The sequence below is a fragment of the Stegastes partitus genome, unplaced genomic scaffold (genome assembly GCF_000690725.1).
Source record: "Stegastes partitus isolate 25-593 unplaced genomic scaffold, Stegastes_partitus-1.0.2 Scaffold1959, whole genome shotgun sequence".
NCBI classification, from domain to species: domain Eukaryota; kingdom Metazoa; phylum Chordata; class Actinopteri; family Pomacentridae; genus Stegastes; species Stegastes partitus.
In genome coordinates this window covers 17,811-32,617 of record NW_007579690.1, presented here as the reverse complement: position 1 = coordinate 32,617, position 14,807 = coordinate 17,811, and the positions used below count along the sequence as shown (strand labels likewise).

The window sequence follows — 14,807 nt, the reverse complement described above, 5'->3', positions numbered from 1 at the left end:
TTATTGTTGTTTGCACAGCATTGGACTAAGCAGACTTTGCTCTTTTTTGTTGAACGTTTCCTTTCCATTCGGTCCTCTACAGACGGACCTGGCACGGCTGTCGTACGTTGCAGAGCTTGTGCGCTAGTTTTAAAATCTTACTGACTTACTGGCACCTGAATAGCAGTTTATTGTGCCCGAGAGAAAGGCTAAGATCATTTAGATTACGTTCTCTGGCAGTTGGAGCAGAAAGGATTTGGTTCCCCTCTTTTGTGGTTGTGGGGTTAGCCAGCCTGAGCGTGCCTTCACTGCTGTATAAAGTCTAAATATAACTTTCTAGCTCTAAAGGAGCGTTTTGATGGTGAGGGTAAAATTGTAGCTTTAACACAGACACACACAGCACAGCTGGATTAGATTAGGCCTCGCTGTGATTCAGAACTTTGTTTACACTCCGCTGCTGCTCTTAGTATGAATAACAGCCTGCCGTTTATGTGTGTGTCATGTAAATCTGAGGCTCCGCATGTGTTAAACACTCTGGGCCCCTGTGAAATACACACAGAAGCCTTGTGAAGGCCGGGCTTGTGCCAGAAGTACTTATGTTCTTTTCTCCCCCAGTCACGACCAAGGCAGCGGTGGGACCCGGACAAAACACCGATGTCTCACGGGCTCATTAAGCCAAAATGGGCTCTCACGTCTATTTTTAGAATCTCCCCTCCCTCGCCGTCTCGATCAACCAATCAGATGGCCCGGCGGTGATGTTATACGCCTTGATTGATGTGTGTTTTTGGAGGCGCACCCATCTAAACGGGTCCTCGTCGCCCTCGGCTCAGGCCAGCCCGCCGTCCCCTGGGCTCCGGTGTTCCAGCCTTTCAACAGTAGCATTGTGCAGAACAGAACACGCACGCCAGCGCCTCGTCAAACGCTGTCAACTCTAATGTTAATCATCCCGTTCAGAATGGAGCAATTGAATAGTCTGTCATCGCATGACGTAAAGTAAAATAAAATGGAAATGGCTTTCATTTCTCGGCTGGCGTATTACGTGTTTGTGCAGTCAGAAGAGGTGACTGAGCGATAAGTGAACTTGGGGAGGAGCAGGATTCACTTGGCTAAGTAGGGATTAGTTTAATTTAACCGCCTGGCACATTTCGCTAAAATTACATTAAGATAATCAAATGATACTTGAGTTTATTTCTATTTTAAACAGCTGAAAAGATTATTGGAAGCATTTTGCATGATCACATGCACGTGATACACCATTTAAAATCACATCTGATTAAAGGAGCAGCCTTGTGTTTTTTGTTTTTGTTTGTTTTGTGGGGTGCTTTTACATTTTACAGGGTTAGAGCCTGTAAAGATATCATGTATGACTTAGCAAACTTCAGGAGCACTGGTAGGTATTGTGTTCCCATCAGACAGACCCTAATTGGTCACAGTGCATCTTCACAATTATCAAATTATTCTTTTAAAGCAGGAAAACATAAGCAATAGAATATCCCAGCTGCCATTCATAGTTTTTGACCTTGAATACTCTTTGGCAGCGGATATGGGCGTAATAAGATTTGTCGTGCGTTCAGGGTTGTGCCACTATGTTTTAATCTCATGTGTTTGCAGTCTGTTGACAGATTAACTAGTCTGGTTGGGTTTTAAGTGTCAGTGGACCAATATGGAGACAGAAAAAGTCATGTATGTTCTTACAGATAGTATTACGTGGTTCTAAAAATATTGTCGTTTGGCCCTAAAGAGAGAAGAAATGATCATTGTTCATAGAGAGGATGTTCTGTTAAACCATTCAGAACAGTTTAGTCGAGACTTGCAGGTTGGACTTTTAACCTCTACATGTGTACGTTGTCACATGTGAACACGTTCTCAAAACACTCAGACACACAAACTCCCGGGATCGATTTTCCACAGCCTCCTCCAACACAACAGTCCCGAGGCAGCCGGAGTTGAATCCTGGGTCAGGTTTTCATTCAGCTTTCATTTATAATAACGTCTAAGGTTTAGGTTGTGGTCATCGCTTCTCCATACCCAATTGCTGCATGAAATGAAGAAAAAAAAATCACATTTTCCCTTTAGCTGTGTGGTTTAAAGTTTCTGAAACCATATTGTTGTTGACGCGTTGCTGGAAAGCAGGCGCGCTCAGACTCGGAGGCTCCATCACATGACAAAAGCTGGTATGAGCAGATCAGTTGGTAGATTTTATAATGTGTCGCGTGGAACAACGGCTCTGAATGCGTCGTTATGCTGCGCGTTGTGTTAGCGGAGCAGATCACACTGGCTGCCATGTGTCTCTCATTAGACTATCTTTGGCAGGCCTGGCCGCTTGCACAGAGCCGAGACGCTGTGCTCAACAAGAACGCCATTCTCCACCGACAAACCCTGCACTCCTTCCCCTCGGCACAGCAGACTCTCTCCTCCTGTGGCCTCCCGGTCACTCAGATGGGACTGAGTTTAATGAAGTTGAAACAGCCCAGTCTCTCAAGAAAGTTGGGTCAAAAAAAAAAAGATGTAGCTACAGTTGGTGCATAGAAATCTCATGAGATCATTATCTATTAAAGGCTTTGCCTGGAGGAATTGGATGACATTATTTTCTGCGGCTTTTGCACTGTACAGTCGAGCTGATTCGTCATTCTGGCTGGAGAAGAATGCTTAGGCATCAAACTAAACAGCAAGGTCAGCCCTTTTGTTTTAAATAAAGGTTTGATGGTCCGTTGAAGATCTATTTCTAGGAAAGAAGTCAAGGAAAATATGAATATTTGTTACAGATCGATTCTGTGCGATCAATATTTATTCCTGCTGACTTTGTAACCTGACTGGTGTTTATTGTAACTAATCCACCCAGACGTGAAGTTTAAGTTCAACCAGCAGGAGGCTTATTTTCTCACATTTCGTAGATCTTTCCCATTCGATTCCATCAAACTAACTGCTACTACTGTTTATGATCATGTTTTTTTCTCTTTGTTTTGATCGTCAGTCCAGACTAAGCTGAGAACTCCCCTGAAAACCAACCGAACGGCTCGGCATGGTGGTGTTTACAGGGAAAACTGAGGTTTGTAGGCTCATAGTTGCATCACTTCTTCAACTAAACCAGTCAAAGGAAGAAGAAGCTCAACATCTAGCAACGCTTTGCCAACTTTCTACTCACTGTTGACTCAGAAAAGACCTTCGGTTATGCTGTGATGATGCCACAGCTCCCAACTTTCTTTCACTGAAACTCTTGTAGTCTGCCTTCAATTATTGTTTTTCTTTTTTAGTCTTTATTTGAGTAGTAAAAGTCTCACTGCATTCTCATGCACTAGAGCATCCTGGTAATTAATAATACAATCAAATGACAAGAAACCCCTGCACACATGGAAGTTGTCTGAGGCTGGCTGGCTGGAGGAAACGTACCTGTTTTGGCATTTTAATGTCGACGGAGGTATTTGCAGGAACGAGCTGGAACACCTGGTGTGGACACGTGTTATTTTTACATGAAAAAGATCCTGTGCTTCAAAGTTAAACTGGCTTCATGTAAATGTGGTCACAGATCAGCACAGGTGGTTTGGATCTTTCTCTTTCGAATTTCCTAGAATCTCCTCTGATTTCAGGCGTTTTGGGGACACCTAGAAATCTGATCTCCCTTTTTGCTCTAATTTCTGAGCCTGAATGAGTTTTACACTCTTCCGTCTTTAGATCATCACAAAGGCGAGCCGATAAACCCTGCCCAAGTTGTCTGAGTCGACTCGATCCAATCGGGACGCGTGCTACGTTACACTCTGACGGATTGACGCCGCTCGGTCAGCGCACATGTAAGAGGTCTGTCAGTCTTGACTTAACTGATTGTCCTTCTCTGCTTTCACCTGCCCTCCAGTCACTGCAGAGGGCAGACCCCACGCACGAGGCCGGTTGCGTAACGCCGCCGCTGTGTGTGTGTGTTTTCAGGAGCAGCCTAGTTCTGCTGGCTCAGGAGGAGGAGAAAGAGATGGCCTTGCACTAACCTCACCTCCGCATTTAGATCGTCACAGTCAGCACACACGCAGTAATGCACACGCTCAAATTAAAAAAGCACCGGACCTCTTTGCAGGTCTTTTTGTTACTGAAACAACTTGATTCAGTTTTTCATCAGATCATAACAAGAAGTAGCTCAGTGAGGAGCGCACCCCGCAACGCCTTATATGTGCTGATTAGACAAATATTACAGGTCTGTGTGTGGCAGCAGGTGCCCTGTAGGCATGGAAAAAAAAAAAAACTTCTTACAGCTGCGTGGTGGCCCAATTGGCAACTGGATAATGGCTTCATTGTGTTGGGCTCAGTTTGTTGGTCGGTCAGGTGGCAGGAAAAGGGTTAGACAGAATTCGCTACCAAAACAACGAGCCCGGAGGCTTCGTGTAGGCTGTAAAAGTGGCGGGGAGATTGGTCGTCGGAGCTGTTGCAGCAGCCCACGGCTTCTCCGCTCAGCCTCTGGGAACAAGAGGCCCATTTGAAGGGAGACGGGAAGTGCCTGGGCGCCTCACTTCCTGTTTATCGAGTTTGTCCCGGGCAAGGGTGAGAGGGAGGGGTGGTCTGGCGTAGCTTAATTGAATGGAGAAGATGGTGGTGAGTAGGTAAAACTTCCTTATTTGCTTTCTTTCTCAAACTAAAACACACACTCTCTCTCACACACACACTTGACTGCATAGCTGTGTAATTGCCTCTGTGCTGCAGTGCCTTTGGAAGCCGTGCTCCCTCATTTGTTTTAATTATCTACCATCTGACATGGCACTGTTACCAAGGATAGACCGAAGAGGAAGATGACAGAAAACAGAAAGTTCTAAGTAGCCTCCAGAAATGCAGCTTTATGAAGTGCAGATTGTCATATTTCACACCTTAAATGCACAGCTGGATCCCACTTGCGTCACGTCTCGCACACAAACGTTGAACTCCCTCCATGTGAGGCTATATTTAATCAGAGTGGCGAAACTCTGGCTCCGGAGCGAGCAGGGATGCTGCAGAGTGCTGACTCCAGCATGTTCTGAGGCGGTATTCATAACATTTATTACGTTCACTTAGTTTGCTGGAAGGCTGGGAGCCAAACAAGGACCAACCTTGAATAAAATACCCTTTTGTTCCACTTGTTGTAAGTCTTAGTTGGAGTTTTTTGTTGAAATCTTTTGTGTTGCAGACAGATGTGCACACTGCACCAGCCGCCTTCCCATCCCCCCAACTGGGAGAGATGATGTCACTGCATAAGCCCATCTTCCCAGGTGGGAGTCAGATACTCCTCTGCCTCCAGCCTATCAGAGGCTTGTTTACACCTGAAACCTCAGAGACTTACACATACACAACTTCATAGTGTTAAGAGCCGCTGATCTCATCCGCTCATAAAAGGATCAGATTATATTGGTCTCATCCTTTAACGCGGGGCTCCGTCGAGGGCAGAGGACAATGTGAACATCAGCACACGTCCCTGCTCTCGCTGCTCCAAGGACATCTATTGATTTGACCTCTCTTGTGTCTCCCTTCTATCCATCTCCTTTATTTTCCCATTCTTACGCCGGCGGCAGCTGCCTCCGCCCACTTCCTTCCCTTGCTCATTGACGTACCATCTGTGGACGACAGGCGTGCTTTTTGTTTTGCCACCATATGTGTTGGCGAGGATGTTTTTGAAAAAGAAGGAGGAAAAAGTCAGACTGTATGCAAACTTAATAGCTCCCCTCTGTCAGTGTTGGTAAGATTGTATTCATATGTGATTTTGGTTTCCCAGCAGACCAACACGGGGCGTACTGTAATATCTCCCCCATGCCAGTCTCAGACAAAGGACGGGGCTTCGCTGTGGTTTCACTGTCATCTCAGCAATGCCCTCAAGGAGCAAAACATGCGTCGCTTTGTCCAGGAATTTCCATAACGTTTGCTGCTTTTCTCTTTGTCTCCAAGCGTTTCCCCTCCGCCTCCCCGGTCCGCCTGTTCCTCTCCTCTGTTGTGGTTGCCACACAGAGACACGTGACTCCATCACCATGTTACACCAAACAACACCTCTCTGCCTTTGCCAAACATGTGCACACTGTGTGTTTTTCCTCCTGATTAGCCTCCAGAGACTGACATTTACTGACATCCTCACATGATCGTCTGTCGGAGCTAATTACTGGGAAAAAAAAGTCTTCGGGTGGAGCGCATCTTCCAAAAAACGAGCCTGTGTGTGGTGTCGCTGTGGGCTCGACATTTGCTCCCTCTGGTGTGTTTTGTGTTGCTGCTGCTGTTGTTGTTGTTGTTGTTATGGGTGGATGTCCATGAGGGGCGGTGCTGGTGGTTAAAACACGCCTGCCTTCCTTCCAAATGTCTTCCTTGGAGAGATCAGACTTCCTCTCTGGGCAGGAGAGCTGTTGCACAAACACAGACTTACTCTAACTTCGTCTGCACACCTCTAAGCCGATTAGAGGTTAAAATGCGCACAGAGGTGCACTCACCAGAAGTTCCTACAGGGGAGGACTGACACGCTCATATTTTCCAGCAGCTTGATTTTTGGTTTGGTTAATCTGTCACATGCTTCTCCTCACCTCTCTGCAAGCTCCTGGGTGTGACCGCTTCCTCCGCCTTCATCACTCCCAGCGTTAATCAAACTCACACAATGGTCCAGAGTTTCCTCTGCTATCAGATGGCGCAGGGATCTCGTCTAGTCATCAGGGGAAGTGGATTTTGTTTTCTTTCTCCTTTTTGCTTGTCTTCTCGGGATTTTGGTGGTAAACTAAGCCACCGAGGAAGTTTTTATTTTTGGTTCCCGTCTACGCACGTCCCTGCGTCATCACTGTTTGAATAGAGCAGAATGTGCTCAACGAGAAGACAAAACATAATATATGCGACTGTTTTTGTTTATAGTTTTTAATCAAGCACCTTGTGAACTGTGACACTCAGCGCTAATGAATTTTTAAAATGGGCTCCTCAGAGGTTGTGTGTGTGTGTGGACAGAGAGGCACTGTCTGTACTGTTCTCTGAAAATGTCCTTGTTCACCCCCTCTGACCGAGCGGCTGCGGCGATAAGCAGAGCGGCAGATGTGTGTTGGCTGATTTAAAGCCAACCACAGTCTCAGGGGCTGCTGTGACAAGTCGAGCGATGCTCTTCGCTGATAGCAGCTACTGTAGAAAACACACTCGAGCTGATGGATACATAATGTTCTCACACTCACATCTGCGGAGGACAGTGTTAGAAACAGAATCGGGTAGCGCTGGGACACGAGGGTTTTCTCAGAACGTTCGCCGAGCTGAAGATTCAAGAGAAAGGGAGGAGGTCAACACTGGACAACATGAACTTTCATCCTTAAGGAAACTAAGTAGAATTTATTACAAAACAAACATCAGTACACAAAATAATCTCACAAACTACTCCCATGATATCTAGCCTAACAAAAATTAATGTTTACTTTGAAATATTGGAACATTTTGTCAAACATTATTGACATTGCGACGCGAGCACAGCAGTCTACTGGCAGCGAGAAAACACAGATCTGTTCGTCTTGTTCGCTGTTTGTCAGTAGTTCAGCAGGATTAGGCCGGGTCAGCTAGTTCCATCCTCTCAGGGTTAAAGAGCAGCAGGGCATCGGCCGGGGTGAAATAACAACTCCAGCACCGACATGCCAGACAGTCCGACGGAGCCGAACTCTGCTGAAGTAGAGATCTTTCCTCTGGGAGAAGGGTGCCCCCCAAACCTCTGCTTTCATCTCTCACGTCTGTTCGTTGTTGTTTTTGTCTCACGGGCCGAGGGAATGCAGAGTTATGTAACATACCTAGAAATGGATCTGTTTACTAGCAGACTAATGCAATTTGGCATGTGTTGATCTTTATCAGCCGCTTTTTAAAATCATTATCATTTGTTTGGAGTGTAATCTGGCCTCAGGGTGACGCACAGTCATACCTGCTTTTATGTAGCTCAGATTTTAAGCATTTTTCACATGCTGTCTCGTATATTTTTACACACCTCGTTAGAGTCAGTTATGTACAATATGTCGACGCGCTCCGTGACGAACCGGCTGTTCTTCATCAGTCAGTCGTTCATTCTCCGCCGTCTTATAGTTTGGCAGCAATGAAATTTTCATGCTAAAGGGAACATTCTGTGCATTTTGGTCTGTGTGTGGCGCGGTGGTGTGAATCTGTTCTTGGAAGTGCTATAAGTTTCATGCGTCCACATTCCCCTCAATAGGAAATCTGTGACTAAACGCCCTCACTTAGGAGTTAATGAGCTGGATCAGGGCAGGCATGCACAGCCTCGGAGCAAAAAAACAGAAAGCCACCCAAACTGTGTGCAAGAACCCCACACCCTCCTCTTTATCTCTGCATCATTTGCTTTTAAGACTCACTCACAGTTCCTGCATTGCTTTGTGCGCTTCACTTTTTCTGTTTCATCTCCCCGATTCGTACACTTTGCATCTGGACTGTGCTGTTTTGCAGAGTCTGATTTTTTATTTTTTTTTTTTGCAGACAGGGCTGAAGGTCTGTGCTTGGCACTGCCCTCTGGTTTTGTTGTTTTTCATTTTTATCCTTTTTTTTTCCCTTCTGAGGACCGTGAAAAGAGAGCTCTGTTCGCCCTGAAGCCCAGTGGTCTACGCCGTCACACTCCACCCGGCACACATACATCCTGTGCAAACATGGGCGCTACCCCAAACCTTTTCCCGCCACCTCCTCTTTCCATGATGCTCTTTCTTCTCCGTCCAGCCCCCTCCACCTTATTCTCTACCGCTGCCACACTCACATATAACAGACATGCACCTTGCACACACACACACACACACACACACACACACACACACACACACACACACACACACACAGACTGCCTCTTGTGCTCCTGAGCAAACAGTAGCTTACGTCTGACCACAGCTCTCCCCCTTTTCTCCTTGCACCTCTTCCTATACGTCATAAACGCGCTTTTTTTGTTTTTTGTTTTTAACCTCACCTATCCTTGTTTATTGGTTTTTCTATAAAAGTTGCCCCATTACTCCTTGTGTCTTTTTCACACTTGCACTCTCTTATGTTCATCTTACTCAACCCCACCGCCGCCAGTAGTGGAAAGTAACTCATTAAGTTTTACGGTCTTCAAAGGATGCTGGCGTCTATAGCGTCAGCACAGTTCTGGTTCGGTTTCAAGTGTCGCAAAAAGCAGACACAGAACTCACACACATCCGAGCATCCACGCCCTTATTATAAAACCTGGAATGGAAAAGCGGAATGGAAAAGTCGGTCTAGCTGCGAGGTTGTGTAAGTTTCGATGTCTGCACTGTGAGGCCTTTTCCGAGGGTGTGAAAGCTTCTCTGAGGTTTCCTCATACTCAGATGCAAAAGACAAACACTCCAGTCGCCCCTCCAGTGTCCAGTTGCTTGCCTTGAAAGATTTGGAGTTTGACTCAACTTACCTGATGTGACAAATCTCTGCACACCTCCGTTTTGTGCCAGCAGATGGCAGTGTTGATCCCACACCTAAGGTTATATCTGTGTGTGGGTGTGTGTGTGTGTGTGTGTGTGTGTTAAAACAAGGAATGTTTCTTTCCCGCAATCTGGGCACTGATGCCAAACCGCTGGAGCTGTAATCTGCAGGTAATGTTTTGGTTCAGTTCAGAAATGTTCAGAATTTTATCTGCAGTTGGGAAAGTTCAGTTTGTGTGTGTGAGTGTGTTTCCAAATGTCAGTGCCAAGGTTATCATGCTCTTCCCAGGAACGGAGGTTTATTAGAGTTCTGGGAAGACGTGCAGCCTTCAGGAAGCTTTTCTGTTTCCTCCAGCAATGCAAAGGCAATGCATTATGAACACATCGTCCCTCTCAGAATGTGCCAGCATAATCGCTCGTATATTTTCAGAGCTATAAGTTTGTACACTTAGTGGCAGTTACGAGCTGTACTCGCATTCTCCTCAGTCCTCTTGTTGCCTGATTGATGGGTTCACTTCCCCTCACTGTCTTTGTGCCCCGGTTTCTTCTGTCATGTGATTAATCTCGTGACACTGATGGAGTGACCTTGCCACAGACTTGTGGTCATTAACAGGACAAAGCCTCGTTAATCTTTCCCTTTTCACCTGCATTTCTAAAGACAGAGTCGCTGTGTGACCATGCCATGAAGACCGGTGATGCAGCAGCAGGTCATTCTACAGATGTGCGAGCCCATCTGTCTGTCCTGCACCTTGACCAATATTCTCTGACCTTTTCCCATCGAATCTTATATAATTGTCAAACTTGCATTTGAGCCTCAGGACTCACAGATACGTACGCGTGTGCTCGCACGCTTACACTTGACAGACAGGTGTTTGGTTGCCCAAATGGCGAAATATAGGAGGATAGAGACCTTTCCCTTGCGAAGGAATGCAGAGAGGAGGAGCGCGCCGGGCGGCCAGGGCATGCTGTGACAACCTCCCACACCGATCCAAACTCCTTCACTCTTCTCATCTCGCTCAAAGTTCTGGTTTACCTTTCATTCACCCTCCTTTTTTTTTCTGTTCTGTTTTTCACTTCCCTGATCCAGCGTTGCTCTCTCCTCACCCCTCTCACTTGGCTAATCTCAACGACTCCCTCGTTCTCACTTCCTACCGCCTCTTCCCTGTCCTTCTCCCGTTTCATCCATATCTCAGCTTCATATTCAATTCTGGCTCATTCCTGCTGACATGATCCATGTAGTATCCATGGTGACGGTGATTTATGAACGTCTGGACACGAGTCTGGTATTTCTCATCTCCTGTCTCCTTCTTCCTGAAGCCCTCCCTTCCTTCAGCTGTAAAGCATTGAGAACATGGCCTCCTGTCTTTCAACTTGTCTGCTCCACTCTCGTCTTCTGCAAACTTGGCATTAAAACCACCTCAGCGATGTTGAGTTTGCAGAGGCAGTGAGACATTTCTTAACTAACCTGACTTCTAATTGGATAAAGAATGCAGTGGCAGTTATGCAGACAGGTATTTTGCCTCGATGCCATTGCTGCTATTAAGTGGAGCATGAAATTGATCACTGATATGTTTGCTCATGAAGTGCACGGCTACCTCCCAAACAAGAAGGCCAAGTCAAACCGCACTGAGAGCTATATTTATTAGATCTCGTGCTCTTGATCTCCTTTAGTTCACTCCTCATGTAGCTCGTGCTCCTCGGCTCTCCTCTCCTTTTGTTTAGCCAGACTGTGTGTGCAGAGAGCGATGGCATGTCTTTGCATGCAGCCCTTCCCCTACAGGAATGCAGAGCAAAGGAGAGATGAAGCCAAGGAGAGGGAGAGCGCACGAGCAAAGAGAGAAATGCAATAAAGTCGGAGAGGGTCAGATAGAAACGGGTGGGCAAAAACTAGCTGGATCCGGACCAAAGGGCTTCATGCAAGCACTGGAGCTTAATGCACAGCGTATATGCTCAGATTAGTCTGTAGACAGTAGGCGTGAACGTGTTTCATAGAGTCACCGGAGAGGTCCATGAAGTCTCTGTAGACTCCCACATAGTCTATAGAGGTAGACTTCTGCTACTTTGGCAAGTTTGAAGCTGTCTGTTCTGGCCTGGGATTCTGTTTGCACGTGCTCTGGCATACACTGTGCAGATGTTTGTTACAGGCCACACATGCTCAGTGTTCCTGCAGCGCACACTCCATTTATCAGCACAGTTCTGCAGAAGTGAAAGGCAAAGGGAATAGAATTGGTTCTGTGATTGATCGCGTTGCCTCTTCTAGGATCAGTTCTTTCCTTTTTGCCCTCTAGGAGGAGAACGTGGTGGCAGATGATGAATTTTTTGTTATATTTATGTTTTTCTAACCGTCGCAGCAAACATACCTCTCTCTATTGTCTTATCCAGGAGTTGCGGAGCAGGTCGCTGGGTTCAGTGTGCAGATTGTCTCCTGGCCCTGCTGACCTTTATCCGGGCCTATAGAAAACCCAGAGGCACTAAAGACCTTCAGTCTGCACTGTTTTCACTGGCTAAGACCTTACCTAAACACACTACACACTCCCACACGCCCAGAACGCAATACCAACAGATCTTATAGAGCAACTTGGAACTGCTCAGATTTTTTATTCCTTCATTTTGGTTTCAACGCGGTTGGGCGCCCGACACGTCTGTCATTTTGATCCCGGCCGCGATTGGCTGCACATTCGCTCTGGCAAGGCCAGGGACTGGGCTGTTGCCAGGCCCCAAGGCGCATCTGCTACGGTTGTGACTCATCTACGGCTGGCCTGGAATCAGTGTTTTCTTTGTCTCAAATAGGTGGAATGTCCGCTGACTTTCAGACCCAACCTGTTGAGCCAGCTATCCCTCTGTCAGTAGTGAAGGGACTGTCCCACATGCTGTGTCCACAATGACCATCCACTGAGTAACTTTTTTTAATGTTTTTATGAGTTTTTCCCATAGTTTAACTACCCAAGCTAACTTTTCTGTATAAAAAATGTTGTAGCAGCTTTTAGCATACCGACCTGACATTTAACCTGACTCAGAAACACCTCCGTCCTCCTTGCTGATGCGCTATGACGTCAAGACTGTAATGATTTGAATTTCTCACATTTTTCCTCCACCGCGATCTTCATTTTCCTTGTGCTATCTGTTAGTCTTATCAGTTGTTGCTATAATTATCTTGCGTTCTGTTATCTTTCCCCGCCACGTTAAACCTGAACACGTGCATCTGTCACAAGGTCAGTGATGTCATGGTTTCCATAAACTGCCTTTTACTTCTTCAGCTTCTTATCATTATTACCAGAGTGGCTGTGTTTGATGAGGTTAGCGTGCTCGAAAACGGCTTCTTGGAACTGATAAAAGTCAACTTCTGGATGGTCTTTTATGTTAAACTAGTACTTGCATAAGGCCTGGCGTACTCCTTACCCACAAACAAACGAATATGTAATCAGAAGAAGGCACTTTTAACTTGTATATGTACCACTTAGTCATTACAGCCCACATCCTTTTTCAGAAGCGCTCCCTGTGAAAGGCTCGCTGTAGCGCCAGTAATCTCGTCTTTCCAGCAACATCTGGTTTGTTGAGAGCTGGCAGCACATAAGTGATGCCATGTCTTGTCTGCATAGTCGAGGGGAAGGTGACTGTGACGCGAGCAGCAGCAGCAGAAGAAAGAGTAAACCTCTGTCTGCCAGACAATGGAATGTGGCCGTTGGTTTCCATCTACGTCAGTCGTTGTGTAAGAAGTGTCCAGCTTATGCAGCTCAAAGGCATCTTCTGTCTCTCCACCTGCTCGCATAACAGGACGAACCACAGTACAGGTGTGACTGCATGCTGCCTGTTCAGTGAAAGAAAAAGGCCCATTTTCATGCCTGGTTCTCTGAAGCGTTTTGTCCAACAATAGCGCAGCAGCGATTGCAGACGCCCCGGCCGGTCCTCACTGAAATCGGATGGATGTTTTCTATTTTCACTGACCGCACATTTCCAATAGTTAGAAGCAAATTAACGGAAAGTTCCTTGAGCATGGGATTTCCATTACAGCCAAACAGTGTTTTCTCATGATTACGTCTGACAGTTATAGCAGCAGCATTACGCCGTCGTGCATCACGTAACTCTGTTTATAAAGGAGTTAGAATGAGCTGTGAATTAGCCTTTAATCCTAGTTATGATATCAGAATGTACACAATAAATAAGTTTTTTAAAAGTAGGTGATCTAATCTTAGCCATTTCTATAAGTTTTGTTTTCTTGTAAATGAAACCACAAGCATACTTCCAGTGCTGTGGATGCACTTCTTTTATTACCAAAAGACTTTTGACAATTGAGCTTTCTAACAGGCAGCCCCCACCAAAAAAACAAAACAAAAAACATCCACACATCTGGTTATTCAACTGTTCCCCAGCTCAGTGTCTTGCTTGCTTAAACAGTCACTGATTAAGCTGCACACTTATTTGTGCATAGCCACACAGACTCGTGCACACATATGGCGTGTTCCCCCTCCCCTCTCTGTCTTTGCACTGTTTTCTGTGTTCTTTATGGGCCAGGCCAGGCAGGCTGATGCTATAATTAGCACCGGGGGAAGAGTCAGCGCCCTGTTCTGGTCTCTCGCCCCTCGCTGCTGGGAGCGCAGCTCGCTGGGCCCCTGGATCGCCCGTCTCCACCCACCCACCACACTGCACTTCGGCGTACACCCCCCCAGTGTGGCGTGCAGGAAGACAGTCAGCCATGCAGGATGCGGGTGCAGAAGGGCGCCTGTCAGACCCTCCGTCTCTTTGATTCTTTCAAATCGTTTCTCTGGATCATATAGGGGCTTTGAAACAAAAACAAGCGGCGCCTCAGAGGGTCCAACGGTCCACATTAAACATGCTCCTCTGGCATTTTCTGCAGGCACCACACGCACCTTTGCACACACGAATCATACATCCTCGTACATACACACAGTTCTCACCCTCACAGCGTCTTTTATCTTGCCCCCGCCCACATGCAAGCAGTGCACATAGCTCCACAGATTCCATAGATTAGTGTCTTTGTGTGTGTCCATGCTGTAGTTGACAGTTGTTCCAGTCCTGGTCAAGTCTGCAGCTCCAACACTGAGGTTTTGTCTTAGGAGACGGAAAGGAAGAAACAGACTTGTTGCAGAAAAGGGGAGACAATGAAGGGGAGAGGCGACAAAAACAAGCCAAGAAAGGGAGGAGAAATGTGTTAAGAGAGCGGTGGAAGAGAGAATAAGAGGGGATGTCTGTTGAGAGACAATAATTAAAGGGAAGAACAGTGAGGGAATGATAGTTTGGTAACACCAGTTGTAATCTTCTCATGAGTGGAACGTCTTCCAATAGACAGTGTTCATTTCCTCTTGTTCATTTTGTACTTTAAATGTTGTTGGCTCAGCTCCTTGTTGACAATTTAATTAGAATTTATATCATACCCGTGCTTCAAATCAAGTCCACAAAATGAAACGTCTCAAATTGTCGTTCCAAACAATTCCCCTCAGA

The 14,807-nt window shown here is 46.3% G+C and overlaps 1 protein-coding gene across 2 annotated transcripts in view; it reads left to right on the top strand.

The window, feature by feature from the left end:
• LOC103373346 (MOB kinase activator 2) overlaps positions 1-14,807 on the top strand; it is a 60,738-nt gene that overhangs the window by 29,089 nt on the left and 16,842 nt on the right. The gene's annotated exons all lie outside the window — the stretch shown is intronic.